The 12,951-nt window shown below is 38.2% G+C and overlaps 1 protein-coding gene across 12 annotated transcripts in view; it reads left to right on the forward strand.

Annotated features, from left to right (window-relative positions):
* The window catches only part of DLGAP1 (DLG associated protein 1), a 405,566-nt gene that overhangs the window by 232,653 nt on the left and 159,962 nt on the right, over positions 1-12,951 (forward strand). The gene's annotated exons all lie outside the window — the stretch shown is intronic.

Here is a 12,951-nt window from a genome sequence, read left to right on the forward strand (position 1 = left end):
AATGTTACCTGTTTCCAATAATGCATGCACTCAGGTGCATGTGAAAACAGGAGCAAATATCTAGAGCTCACTTAAAGTGAGATGAAAGTGAGATACAAAGTTATCATGTAACAACTGCTATGGTACAGAGATGAAAATTAGTAATGTCCATAAATTTCAGTACTTGTTTCATGATATGACATTTTCTTGGTATTCTATAACCCATTATATGCTGTTAATGGGAAGAACAGACACTCAAGGTGATTTCATCTTGTGTTGTAAGAATAATTCTAGAGAAAACATGAGATGCAATATGGCCCTTGTGTACTTAAAATGCAACTGAAGCAAATGCAGTCCAATGTCTGGGAAACAAGAACACACTCGAGCAGTAAAATGCTGCACCACAGGTGTCAAAGTTTCCCCCACAAAATATTTCACATATCCAAACCTGTGTTCCCATGTGTTTTTACACCATCAGTGTCTTGGCTGGACCAACAGTGGGATCCACAAACTAAGCATCTCCTGATGGTCCTGATTTGTTAGGTGGACTAAGAGCCTACTTGGAATATGGTGGGCTAATCTAAAAAATAAAATACATGCTTATATAAGAAAATAATAACAATGTTTTGAGTGATGATACAAGTTTTTGCCTCCTGCCTTATCAGAGTATTCACCGAGGGGATATGAGACCTGGATGTTGGACTTTGCTCAGAACCACTGTCTGTGCTGAGTACCCCAACTGCCCAGCACTTCCCCTTTCCTCTGCTGAGCTCACAGCATCACTGTGCAATCAAGAATGCAAATTTTGAGGAACGGAGCCAGAAAGATGCAATATGTTGGATGAGCTGGGGTATTTGTTGAGAAGGGAGAATACAGGGTCTGGGGTTTGTGTCCCAATTTTTTTGTAGTGATTACAATGAAAGAATTCTCTTTATAGTTGGAAATACAGTTTAGGTTTGATTAGGTTTGACAGTTATCTTTATACTGCTAGATTCCAAAATAGTCCCTGAAGAGTATCATAATTAACTGCTAAAAGTGACAGGAGTATGCATATGCTAAGAACAAAAATACCAGCCCAGGTGAGGACTGTCAGCAGTTAAATTGTTATGTTGGGCTGCACAGATTCATGAAGCAACACAGAATGGTGTTGCTTCATGGAGAATTGTGCCTGTAGTTTATTGTGACAACAGTGCAGGTGGACTGACATGCTTGAACTGTTAAGCCTATTCAAATACACCAAATTATCTACCTTCTGGTAAAGACAACAAAGGCTGTGTGATAAAAATAGGAACAGGGTTTGTAAATGCATAGAATAAGGCTCAAGACATTACTGCTTATTCCTGTTGTTTTCTTGTGCACATACATCCTCATGGAGCATATGGGGGAGGGAGAGAAAGAGAGAGATAGACACTGTTTGTACTCTCCTAAGTCTCCCTTACATATGTCTCAAATCTAATTTTATAGGACAAATTCTCATAGAAAGCTTCTCAATGGCTGTGAGATAGATACAGCTTGTGCATGCAGACAGCAGACTGCTTCTTTGGGAATTGTCTAAAGAGGAGTTGGAAAAGAGCTGCTCTCAGAGAAGCTGGAAAAGAGCTGTTCTCAGAGAGACCTCCTTTGCTGTGAGAGAGGAGAATTTCTCACAAAATGTTCCCCTTCCACTTACAAGGTTTTTTTAGCAAGTTGCTGACTTGACCTTCTCACAACAGTGCTACGATGAAACCAAAGCAATTTTCTGGCTTATACTCCAGGAGGTGCTAAGTAACTAGAATCCATTATTTGTCATTGCTTGCTTGACTAATGACTGAGTTTCTTAGCTTTTCACTCTTGAATGCAAAGACATATTTAATTACTCTTATTCATTAAATCCATACGTTTCAGTGCATCTTTTATAGTTTGGCTGAATACAATAGAGATTCCTTTCTCTCATGCTTGGAAAGGAAATCTTTACCTGGTCTCAGGAATGCAGGATTGCGTTTCTGACTTTATTTAAAAATTAACCAGGAAATAAAATGTTTTCCCCTGTAGTGGAAAGTAAGTCACTAGTCACCATGTCTTTTACAACTTCAAATGTGCAGGAATATTTGCTTAATGTAACACTAGAGAAAGGGATAAGTTTGTGTTCTTTTTTTCATTGAAAGTTCACTTTCATTTTCCTGTATTCTCTTTGAAGTAGAGTGAATAACACATTAAAACATATCAAAAGTTATTCTAACTCAGGAATGGACACTGACCCAGAAATGTAGTGATCATTTACAAATTCAAACACAATAACACTTTCCTTTCATGTGAAATCCTAGCCCCATGCAACTTCTTAGCACAGATTTTCTTCATTTGCTGTACTTCTACAGCACTTACTGGTTTTCCATTGGGAAGAGCATCATCTATTATTTATCTGTAGCTTCAAGCAGCCTCTTTACATGTTTCTTTCTAATATGAAGCAGCCAGCACTATTTCAGCAGGAGAGTAAGTTTTATGGAACATAAAACTTCATTAAAACCTTTCCAAGTTAAATTTATGTATTTGCACTGACTTATTTGTAGAGCTTGATTTTCATTTTGTTTTGCATAAGAAAAGCCTCTGTGCAGTATTTTAGGAAAGTACACATGCAAATCCTTTTTGGGGTTAGATGAAATTACCTGCTTCCTTCCCTGTAGTTGTGGGAAAATGAGTGTGCATTCTTGTGATATGAGACATAAGGAATTCCTTCTTTCTCATGTGTCATTAAATATTGAAAACAAAGAGTAATGCTGTAGTCTATCTGTAACAGTGTGGCAGAATTGCATTTATCGCTTCAATCTGTTAGCAGGTGTTGATCCTGTGAGGATAAACTAGATTAGTAAACCACTGATATGATAAGGCAGGGACTTCTTATGCTACCCAGGCAGAAAGGAGGTGTGGCTGGCCACCAGAAAAAAATGTAGGCAATGGCTGAAGCAATGCATTTTCAGGTCTGGTGGGAAAAAACAATTTTGGAAAAGGACAAACTGAAGTGCTGAGTACCTCAGATAGCTTGACTCATGACGCTACATTACTCAAGTGAAAGGCCTATCCTTCATAAAATACATTATATCTATTGCAACAATGTGCAAAGAAATTAAAGTGTAGCCCAGTGCTGCAACTTTACTCCAGCTATTTACACATTTTCAAGATTCTGAGCATGGTCAGGTAGAAAATGTCTCATAGTTTCAATGCCTGGAGACCTGACTTTGCTTGATTTTGCACCCTGTATTTGCTAGAACTCAAGATCCAAAATGTTCAATAATCAGTCTCATTCCGATGGACAATATCTTGTAGTTAATCAGTCTTCTTTGTTACTATAAGGTTGATAAATACAGTCTCAGAAGCATTTGGTTACTGCATGGAAATACCTGAGATATTGGTTTAGATTATGATGGGTTTAGATTGTTTTGTAAATTATGTATTCCTACTTCTCTCTCTGTCTCAATCCTCCAGTATAATGTTTACAGCAAGATACAGAGCCTACAAATGTGCATAGAGGAATAGCCCAGTAAAGATTTTTTACAGCTAGAAAATGCCATTAACATTTCAAAGTTCTCCCCCTTTCGTAGTAAATACAACACCAAACTTGTGCATTTCAGATTTTATTTAGAGGCTTTGTCTACACTTGTTTGGAATATATAGCATATTTCAGACATGGCCTGGTTGCTCATGAATAAATTCAATTTTTCATACAGAGTGAAAAATCTATCATTACTGTGCATTTGAAATCCTTGTAACACTCTATTGATTCATTCATTCATTCACAGAATCACAGAATGGCCAAGGTTAGAAGGAACCTCTGAAGATCATCTGGTTCAACCTGCAGGGTTATGCCCAGAGCAAGGCTTGGGTTAGGCTACCCAAAGACCTGTCAAGCTGTCTTGAATGTTCCCAGTGAAGGAGTTTCCACCACTTCTCTGGGCAGCCTGTTCCACTGTTTACTTGTTTTCTTTGTTTTTTCTTATGGAATTTACACTGAAGCATCTGCACCATTTGTGAAGCTCTTCACCTCTTATTACTGGGCATCCTTGGGAAGAAAGTGACTCAGTCTGCTCTATATTTCCTCTTAGATATTGCAAGACTATGATTATATCCCCCTGAGCCTTCTCTTCTCTAGGCTGAACACAGCCAATTCCAGCAACCTTTCTTCCTATGTCAACTTCCCCAGCCCTCTGATCATCTTGGTGACTCTCCACTAAATTCTCTCAAATACTCCATGCTACTCATGAACTCTAGAGACCAGGATTTGGTACAGCAGACCAGGATGAACAGTGTTTCAGCTTTGACCTAGCAAGTGCAAGGCAGATAGGACATCCCACATCCCTCCATCTGATGTCTGTACGCCTGTTGATGCAACATAGGACACATTTGCCTGCAGGTTCATGTTCAGTTTGAATGTAAAGAAGTCCATGTACAACAGGACCTGCAGGGCTTTTTGCACAGAGCTGTTCAGCACATAGCTGGACCCCAGCCCACACTGCTGTGTGAGTTACTCTGGATGCAGGAGTTCACATTTGTCTTTGTTAAACCTCGTACAAATCTTCTTATCCCCATCTGCCTGACTGTTGATGTGTTTGTGTGGTGGATCTTCTTTCTGGCTGACCTCCTTCCATTTCGATACCACTCACAAACTTGGTGATGGTGCAGTCACTCGTCACCCGGATCATTCCTAAGATGCTGAGTAGTGTTGGACACAGTGTCCACCCTGACAAACCATCCAGTGATAACCAGCTGACATTTGAACTTCAAGCCCTTGCTCACCACCCTTTGAGTCAAGCAGGTCAGCTGGTTTTCCATCCATCTTGTGATCTTTTCCGTTCATTTCTTACCTGCTTGCCCATAACAACTTGTGCATGAGGCATCATGTTGGAGACACTCCACATACACAAGTGTGTACATGAAGACACACATACGTTTATAAAAAGGGAGAGTATATATCCCTATATAGAGTTCTGTCAATACTGTGTTACATTGCAGTTCTTTGGCAGAGGTGATAGGCTCATGAATAATCTTTGTCAGTAAAAATTGTCAGTCTAGTAAGAAAATTCTGAAGATGATTCAATTCTAGGGGTTTATTACCTTAAAACTCCCTTAAAGACTCTTCATAAAAGTATTATGACAGTAATTTTTCTCCCTTGGTATTTTGAGGATTGCGCTTCCTTTGCTTTAGGAGTCTAGTGTTACAATTTTCTTTTTAAAACAGTCAAATTACAATAAGTTTAAGCAGTTAAATCATCTGTCTGGAATGCCTCTATTTCTTTTATTGATGCCTTAATTAACAACCATGCTAAGAAAATATTAAAACTAGAAATGTCTTTGTGGCAGACTTGAGTGGATTCATTGGAAAATGGATCAATTGTTAAAGCACAATATAATGTCAAACCAAGGTTTTTTTCTGTGCAATGCCTTTCTGCCTGAACTTTCCTTCTATGAAATGGCATTCAGCCCATTACATTACTTTGTTTGAAGCACAAGCAGTCTGCTTCTTAAAGACCTACAGTAAATTAAATCAGTCATTCTTTCGACTGCAGACCTCAGGCTTTGCCCAGTCAAATGCATTGTATTTTTGTTTGCCAAGACAACAAATTAAGTACAACACAAGGGACCAGCATGCTGTGGTATCAGAGATGCTCAGCAATAAAAATCTCTCAGTGAAGATGTTGTCAAACACAAAGGATACCTGCTGCTATTACCTCGAAGGAAGTAATATTTTCTGACACAGATGCTGCTAATGGTGGCAGTTGTGTGTGCAGATTTTCTTCAATATTTGGAGTGCTAGCAGGAAGGAAAGATGTAACTTCAGAACCCTGAAGCTGGAGAGAACTGGACCTGTGGGTCTTTGCATGTAAGACAGCAGGAGGTCTGGCATTACCATACCACCTGCCATTCCTGGTTTAGTAGACTTAGTCATAAGGGAATGTAGCAGCTCAAAAGGATTTTTTACAGGATATATTATGGAGAAATTGCTTCAAACAGGGAAGTTACTTTTAACTCCATTCTTTGATTGGATCAGAGATTTAAAGTACCTAATATTAATGCAGATGTTGTAGACACTGGCACTTCACATGCTCTAGAAGTTGTAAATGAATTCTTCAAAAGAAGCTTTGAAATTAATGGTTTCCTAACTATAACAAAAACTCACAGCTCAAGTAACTGGTCCAAGTCCACTCCTGATTTTCAGTAAATGATTTTGAAGGAGGTATAAATTCATCATTTAATACCTTGCTGAGCTTTCATCTAGGTTTCTTTGGAGGCTACTTTCAAAATTTGGGTTTGATTTGTTGAGGTTCGACATTTATGAAAGTAAGACAAAATGCATTTTGTCATGTGTCTACTAGAAATTCCTTACAGGTAAGTTATCCCAATGAATTACTAACTTCTAGAACCAGAGTTCCTTCTCTCAGAACAAACTGGTGAGGCCCTCAATGCATGTAATAGATCTGATCAGAGCATACATTGGCAATGGTATCTGGCAAGCCTGTACTCCCTGAGGCTACACTCATGTTTCCACAGTGGATCTGCTGCCAACGTAGTAAAAGCTTTCAATCAGATGAGGATTGAGCTTTGTATGATGCATGTCCATTTATTTTAAATTAAAAGTTGCTTATTAACCACACTGATTTACTCCTGTTAAACAGTGGCTTACAATCCAGTTATCCTGTGTCGTGACAAAAATTATGTTGATTTGTATGATTTCAGTGGCAAGATTCCATCATGTTCCCTGTGCGGTTTCCACCTTTTATTTCCAATTCCGAGTGATGTTTTATTGTTGTTACCAGCCTTTAGAATAATGATTGCAAATTGCCTCAGAACAAGTTAACTAAGAACTTAGCATATCTGCAATTTGTATGGTATTTTCATTTTGCTAATTTGGTAAGAAGCTCTGTGGAAATTTTCCTAGGAAAGATCTTTTAAGAAGATTTTTAATTTTTTTTTTTTTAACTTACATATGTAATAGGCCAACAAATAGATAATTTTCTAATTTCCAAGACCATGTTGGATGGGGCTTTGAGCAGCCTGGTCTAATGGAAGGTGTCCCTGCACATAGCAGAGGTTTCAAATTATCTTTACAGTCTCTTCTAACCCAAACCATTCTATGATTCTATGATAATCAACTGAATTCTATGATGATACAGTCCTGTGTTAATCAGCTGATTCTGTGTGGATCAACCGGATCTTACAGACCAACAACTTTCATAATCTGTATTGGCACTGCCCTTTCTGATGCTCAACCAGAATCCAACTGGCAGACACTGCTCTTCTCCAAAGACTGGCTCCAAAAAAGTGAATCTATTCAGAGACTGTTTTACTGTTGTTCTATTACTGGAGAACTTCTCTGTGTGATACCAGATGTCTGCACTAAGTCTTTATGCTGTTTGCTCCCTCTGGATGGGGTTCTGTTTTCCGGGGGAACAAAATCTGCCCTCCTCACTAAGGACAGATGAGATTCCCACAGAAGAGGTTCCCTTTCTAAGGCAAAATTATCAAGTAGGCTCCTAACATGACTTAAGCTTTTATTCCTTGAAATATAACCCTCTTTAGGAGAAGATTACTTTCATATCTACACCATAAAATTCGTTGGCTTTTCACAGTCCCCCCCAGTTAAGCTGCATATTTAGATAAACATGTTTGAAGGATTTAGACTGGATTGAAATCATCCTGAGATGTTTGGTGTTTCTGACCTGCCATCTAGAAATGTCCTCAGTCAAGCCCCTGTCTTCCTAAACTTCCAGGCAATACCAGACTGAATTAATAACAAGTCTGTTTTTCTGCCTCTGTGGACTTTGCAAGGAGAGACTTTGAATATGTAAAATCCTATTTTATTGGTAATTCTCTGAGTAACTCTTGCTCTTACTATTTGTAGATAGCTCATGGTATGTTTTCAGCCAAACAGGATATCAACATTTGATGTAGATGTGAATCTGTGAATTTAATCTGAGATACAGGCTTAGTCCTAATAAAGGACATTATTGTCTAAGAAAAAAAAACAGTATCTTTCTTTGAACTGTTAGGTAATTTTGCATTGAAACATGCATTTGAATCTGTGAGAGAAATAGAGATCTAAGAATTTTCTCCTGATCCATTTTAAACTAACCTGAACAATTACTACGTAGAGTCAAGCATTATTTTTCAAATACTTTTCAATAAAATAGTGAAGATGCATGAAAAGAAATACATAAGAAATAGCTTAGAGTGACATGAAAGATAACCTTATTTCTAACATTCTGGATTGAATTTCTTCTCTGACTAAATACCAGACTGCATGAGAGAGAGCTCTTGGAAAATAGTACCGTTGAGAGGCAGAGACAAAATTTTTCATTCTTCCATTCAGAGCTCAGATCACTTCTATCCCCTTTGCAACAAAATCTTGTATGGGTTTTTCCTAGCAGCTGCCATCTGTGTTTTGGATTTTATTAAGTGAATTTGTTTCCCTGAACAAAACAAAACATCATTCAGGCTACAAAAATAAGTAGACAGGTGGTCTACAAAAAAGATATTTTTCCCATTGTGGTGTATGCCACGATTTAGTCTAATTATCCCTATCATCTCACCCCTCATATTGTGATTTTTTTCTTTCCCCCAGAGGAAAGAAATAATGGTTTTACTTTTTGGGAACAAAGAATTAACTTGGAAATCATGCAAAAAAGAAACACTGCCCATTGGTAGCCTTGGAGAAGTGTTTTAGCAACAAAATAAAGGATATAAAAGGGCATAAAAATCTAGTAAATCTGGGCCAGGGGAGGGGTGAATTAAATGATTTTCAGGTTCTGTGCCTGTTCTTGAGTTTCTCTGCAAGTTCACATTGGCTTTTTATGACCATTAGTATTAGGTCTGAATTTAAGATAAAAGCTCATTCAGTTGTGGGGAATACAGCTCTATGTGGGGCTGTGTAGAGTGCTACACATTAGGAAACAAGAAACAGAAATGGTATTTCTAACTCCTGTAAAAGGAGGGAGATTAGTCTGTTGTAATGTCATTGCTTAGCTTTTGATACTTCTCTAATTTTCACTTCTTTCCTCCCCACTCCATGCCAAGACTACCACTATAATGCATTTAGCACTATCAGTGCCTGGCCAGATTAGAAGTCATCAAATCCAGAAGTATAATTATAATAAATATATCCATTACCATGCCTCCTCAAAGAAAATTTTACAGCCCATTACAGCCTGCTCCCTTATATGAAATGGTGAGAACACCAAGAGCAACCACTGAGATGAATTATTGTCAAGTGTTTCATTTGGCTTTTAAAGAAAAAAAGGAAAGAAAGCTTGGGCCAAGTTCTTAGACATGATATCTTTCATGCATTTAGGTAAAAATAAGGTGAGGTTGCAGGTGCTTCTGTCCCTCAAACACTAAATAAAACACTCAATGCACATTCCCATGTACTTGCATTCTAAAAATCTGCACTCTGTAAGTATTCATGCTTATATTGGTTTTGTTACTATTAACAAAAGAAAGAAAAATCTGTCAATTAAACATAGGCAAAAAGTCAGATCTTAGAGCACCTGAGCATTGTTAGAATGAACCAAAATAAATAAATGTGTAAATGTATTGCCTATATCCAAGTCCTCTTGGACATTTTCACTGCTAGTAATTAGAACAATCTCTCAACTCAGCATCTCAGTGGAGTGGCTAAGAAATGAGAACAACGACATTTGTAACAGAGCATGGGGTGTTATTACGTGGGAAATGCTGAGAAACAAGCTGGAATTAAAAACAGAACAATTGCAGTGGGAGTTCAATTCCCTCTTTAGTGCATTGATCAGCTTTACAATCTCTCTAGGTACACCAGTGAAGGAAGAGAGCACTGTGCAACCCTTCTGGTCACAGGACAGAGTCTTTGCTGGATTAGAGGACAGGCAGCTATCAGTGCCTTTGTTCAAAATACATGATCCTACTGCAAAGAAGGGGAGGGGCAGACTGAAATCCTTCTGCTATGAGATAATTTCAGGGGGCATTACAAAGGTGGGATACAATAAAGTTCTTCCAGCGTAGCCTGAATTACTCCACAGTTCAGGTACAGTTGCCAGTACAACTAAATTTGAGCTCAGTTGAATCTGCACAATGGATCAGAGAACCTGGCTGCAAATGTTGATGTGTTAGACCCTGATAAAATGGGGGAGGGGAGGTTCTCAATATACAGCATGGAAAATTTATTAGGTGGTGTCACAGCAGGACTTTGCCTAATTATTTCATTTAGTCCTTATTTCTCAAAAAATGGTAAATATGGGAGTATCTGGATATTCATGTGTTCTGGGAAACCTGTAGGATTAAATTAATGAACTGCATAAAGAGAGAAAAAACTAGAGAGAAGCCAGGGCCAGATCTTGCTTGTGGGCTTTCTATCAGTGATTGAGAGAATGGACTGTATTGTCCTCTAGAAACATATCTTGAGTACACCACTGCTGTGATCATATTGACTAAGTGAAGATCAAATGTAAGCACCATTTACCTTCTGTTCCTATTTCTCCCAAAAATTAAGCTAGCATTTTGATAGTAACAACTGAGAAAAATGTGAGAGAAGCAGCCCTGCAGACACCAATGTAGGCAAGGAAGGACGGGCAGGAGGTGCTCCAGGCACCGGGGCAGAGATTCCCCTGCAGCCCATGGAGAGAAGCCCTTGCAGGAGGGTATTTCCTGGAGTAGTCTGTACCTGAAGTATTCTACCGTATGGAATGCAAACAGTCGGAGCAGTTCTTGTACAACTGCAGCCTGTGGGAAGGATCCACAGTGGAAGCAGGGGAAGAGTGTGAACAGGCAGAGAAAACCAATACAAACTGACCACAGTCCCCATTCCCCTTCCCCCTGAGCAAGTGGGGACAAGTAGAAGAGTTGAGACTGAAGGACTGAAGTTAAGGCCACTTTTTTTTCTTATCTAAAAAGCAAAGCAAAATATTTTCGCCAGTTTTGTTTATAGTGGGATTATTTTGTTTGAATTTTTTAAGAATATTTCAAAGGAAAACTCCTAATCACAGAAAATGTCAGCCCATATGCACAGAGGTGTGTTAAGGTTGTAAGGAAGGTTTATAAAGTATTTGGCAGTCCATAGTAAGTGGTGCTACTAGTCTCATGTATAAAACATAGCACTGTGATGCACAGACCTGTAGTACCACCTGTTTTGACATGAAGGCAAACGTAATGAAGTCAGCTATAGTTCATACTGCATTCTTGCCACTATTTCCAAGTTCTTGAGCTGTGTGAAATCCAGGGCAAGTTGTGCCCATGTCTAATTCCCTTAAGTTCAACAGGAGTGCTTCATGAATGTCACTGTGGAAATGTGGCACAGCTGAGAGCACATTGCTGTGACCCCTTCCTACAAGAAGTCTGCAAGTAACTTAAAAATTCAGCAACCTGCTGTTATCATCTGTCACAGTTCACTTCTCCTTCCTTTCCATTTATTCCTCAGTTGCAGCTGATAACATATCAAGATATCTTTTTTTTCCTCTTACAAAACACCAGCCCAGTTTTTGGCACTATAAATATGCTTATGGAAGTCTGGCATTTCTTCTGTAGGGTGAAAACGCAAGTCATTGTGGGTGTTGCAGTAATTTACATGCCAACATAGTCTTCTACAGCATTAGAATATGATGAATAGATTTATTTTTAGCCTAATCTCATAACCTTGATACGAATATTTCAGTGATATAAATGTACTACAGTAAAACTATTTTGTTGTCTCACTTGATAAGAAGGATGTGCTTTTTTGTTTTTCTTTTACACAAAGAATTTTTTCAATTAATTTCTTCCCAAAACCACCTTTAATGTAGCCTCTGGAAGTGGTAAAATACAGAAAACATTTCTTTTTTTTCCTTCTTTTTTTACTTCTGAGTTATAATATTGCAGATTCATTCATATTCCACATCCCAACTGTTGAAACACAATAGTAGATTACAGGCAATGGTACATTTCACTGCACAAGTAGCAATAATCCAACAATATATAACTTCTAAGAAGTGGGATTTTCTTCCTTGCAGTGCAAGGAATGGGAATTTTAAAGCAGCCTTCCAAAAGCTGCCAATTCTTATTAGCCTCCTGCTAATGGGGATGTTCCCCTTGTGTCACAATTTGCTTCCCAGGAGGCGTATGGATTTCCTTATGATTGCATTGCACCTCTGCTGTTTGAAAGTTGCCATGTCAAGGTTAAGAGGAGAGCAGATGGGCAGCACAGAGTGCAATGAACAGTGTGTAAGAAACCGTGAATCCCATTTTTGGGATTCTGTGTCCTATCTTGTCAACACCTAGGAGTCCCTTTGATATCTGTTAAGCCAGTGAAGGGATCTGGTATTCTATTGATAATTTTGGAATCAGGACAGAAGTTAGTTGAGCAATTAGTCCTTAACAAAGAAAATCTTCCATAAACATAGAAAAACATACTTTATTAAGTAATTAATAGCAGTAAGAGAATGCTGAGCTCATGTTTCGTTTCATTTTTTTAATGCCTAGATCATGGTGGTCTTGATTGAAGTTTCAAGTTTTACCTTTATTCTAATCACTGACTACTGTCTAGTGGAAAAAGACTATTTCTATTTCAGAATGCAAAATTGTCTGAAGGATTATCTAATGCATAGAAAAAACACATCAGTTGGGTAAATTAATATTTATGAAGAAGGTGAGTAAGAACACTTGTGAATGTGTTTGCATTGTCATGAATATGGCAAGCAGATTTTTTCAAAATAATGTAATGCATAAACCACAATTATCTCTACCTCATGTGAATACAGTATATGTGTACATTCTTAGATTAATAATTGTTAATAAGTTAAATGCCTGTCTGGGGGGTTAGAACAAGATGATTTTTAAGACCCATTCCAACCCAACCCGTTGTATGACTTTTGTAGTTTTTAGAAATTGCAGTATCCGTAATTCTTCCAGTGTCTTGAAATTTGTCATGCATGGTCATAACACCTTAAACCCTCATGAAATTCACAGTGGCATTGATGACATGTTATTTTATAGGCTTACAAC

The sequence above is a fragment of the Lichenostomus cassidix genome, chromosome 2, assembly GCF_008360975.1.
Source record: "Lichenostomus cassidix isolate B80296 chromosome 2, HeHo_3.0, whole genome shotgun sequence".
Lineage (NCBI taxonomy): Eukaryota > Metazoa > Chordata > Aves > Passeriformes > Meliphagidae > Lichenostomus > Lichenostomus cassidix.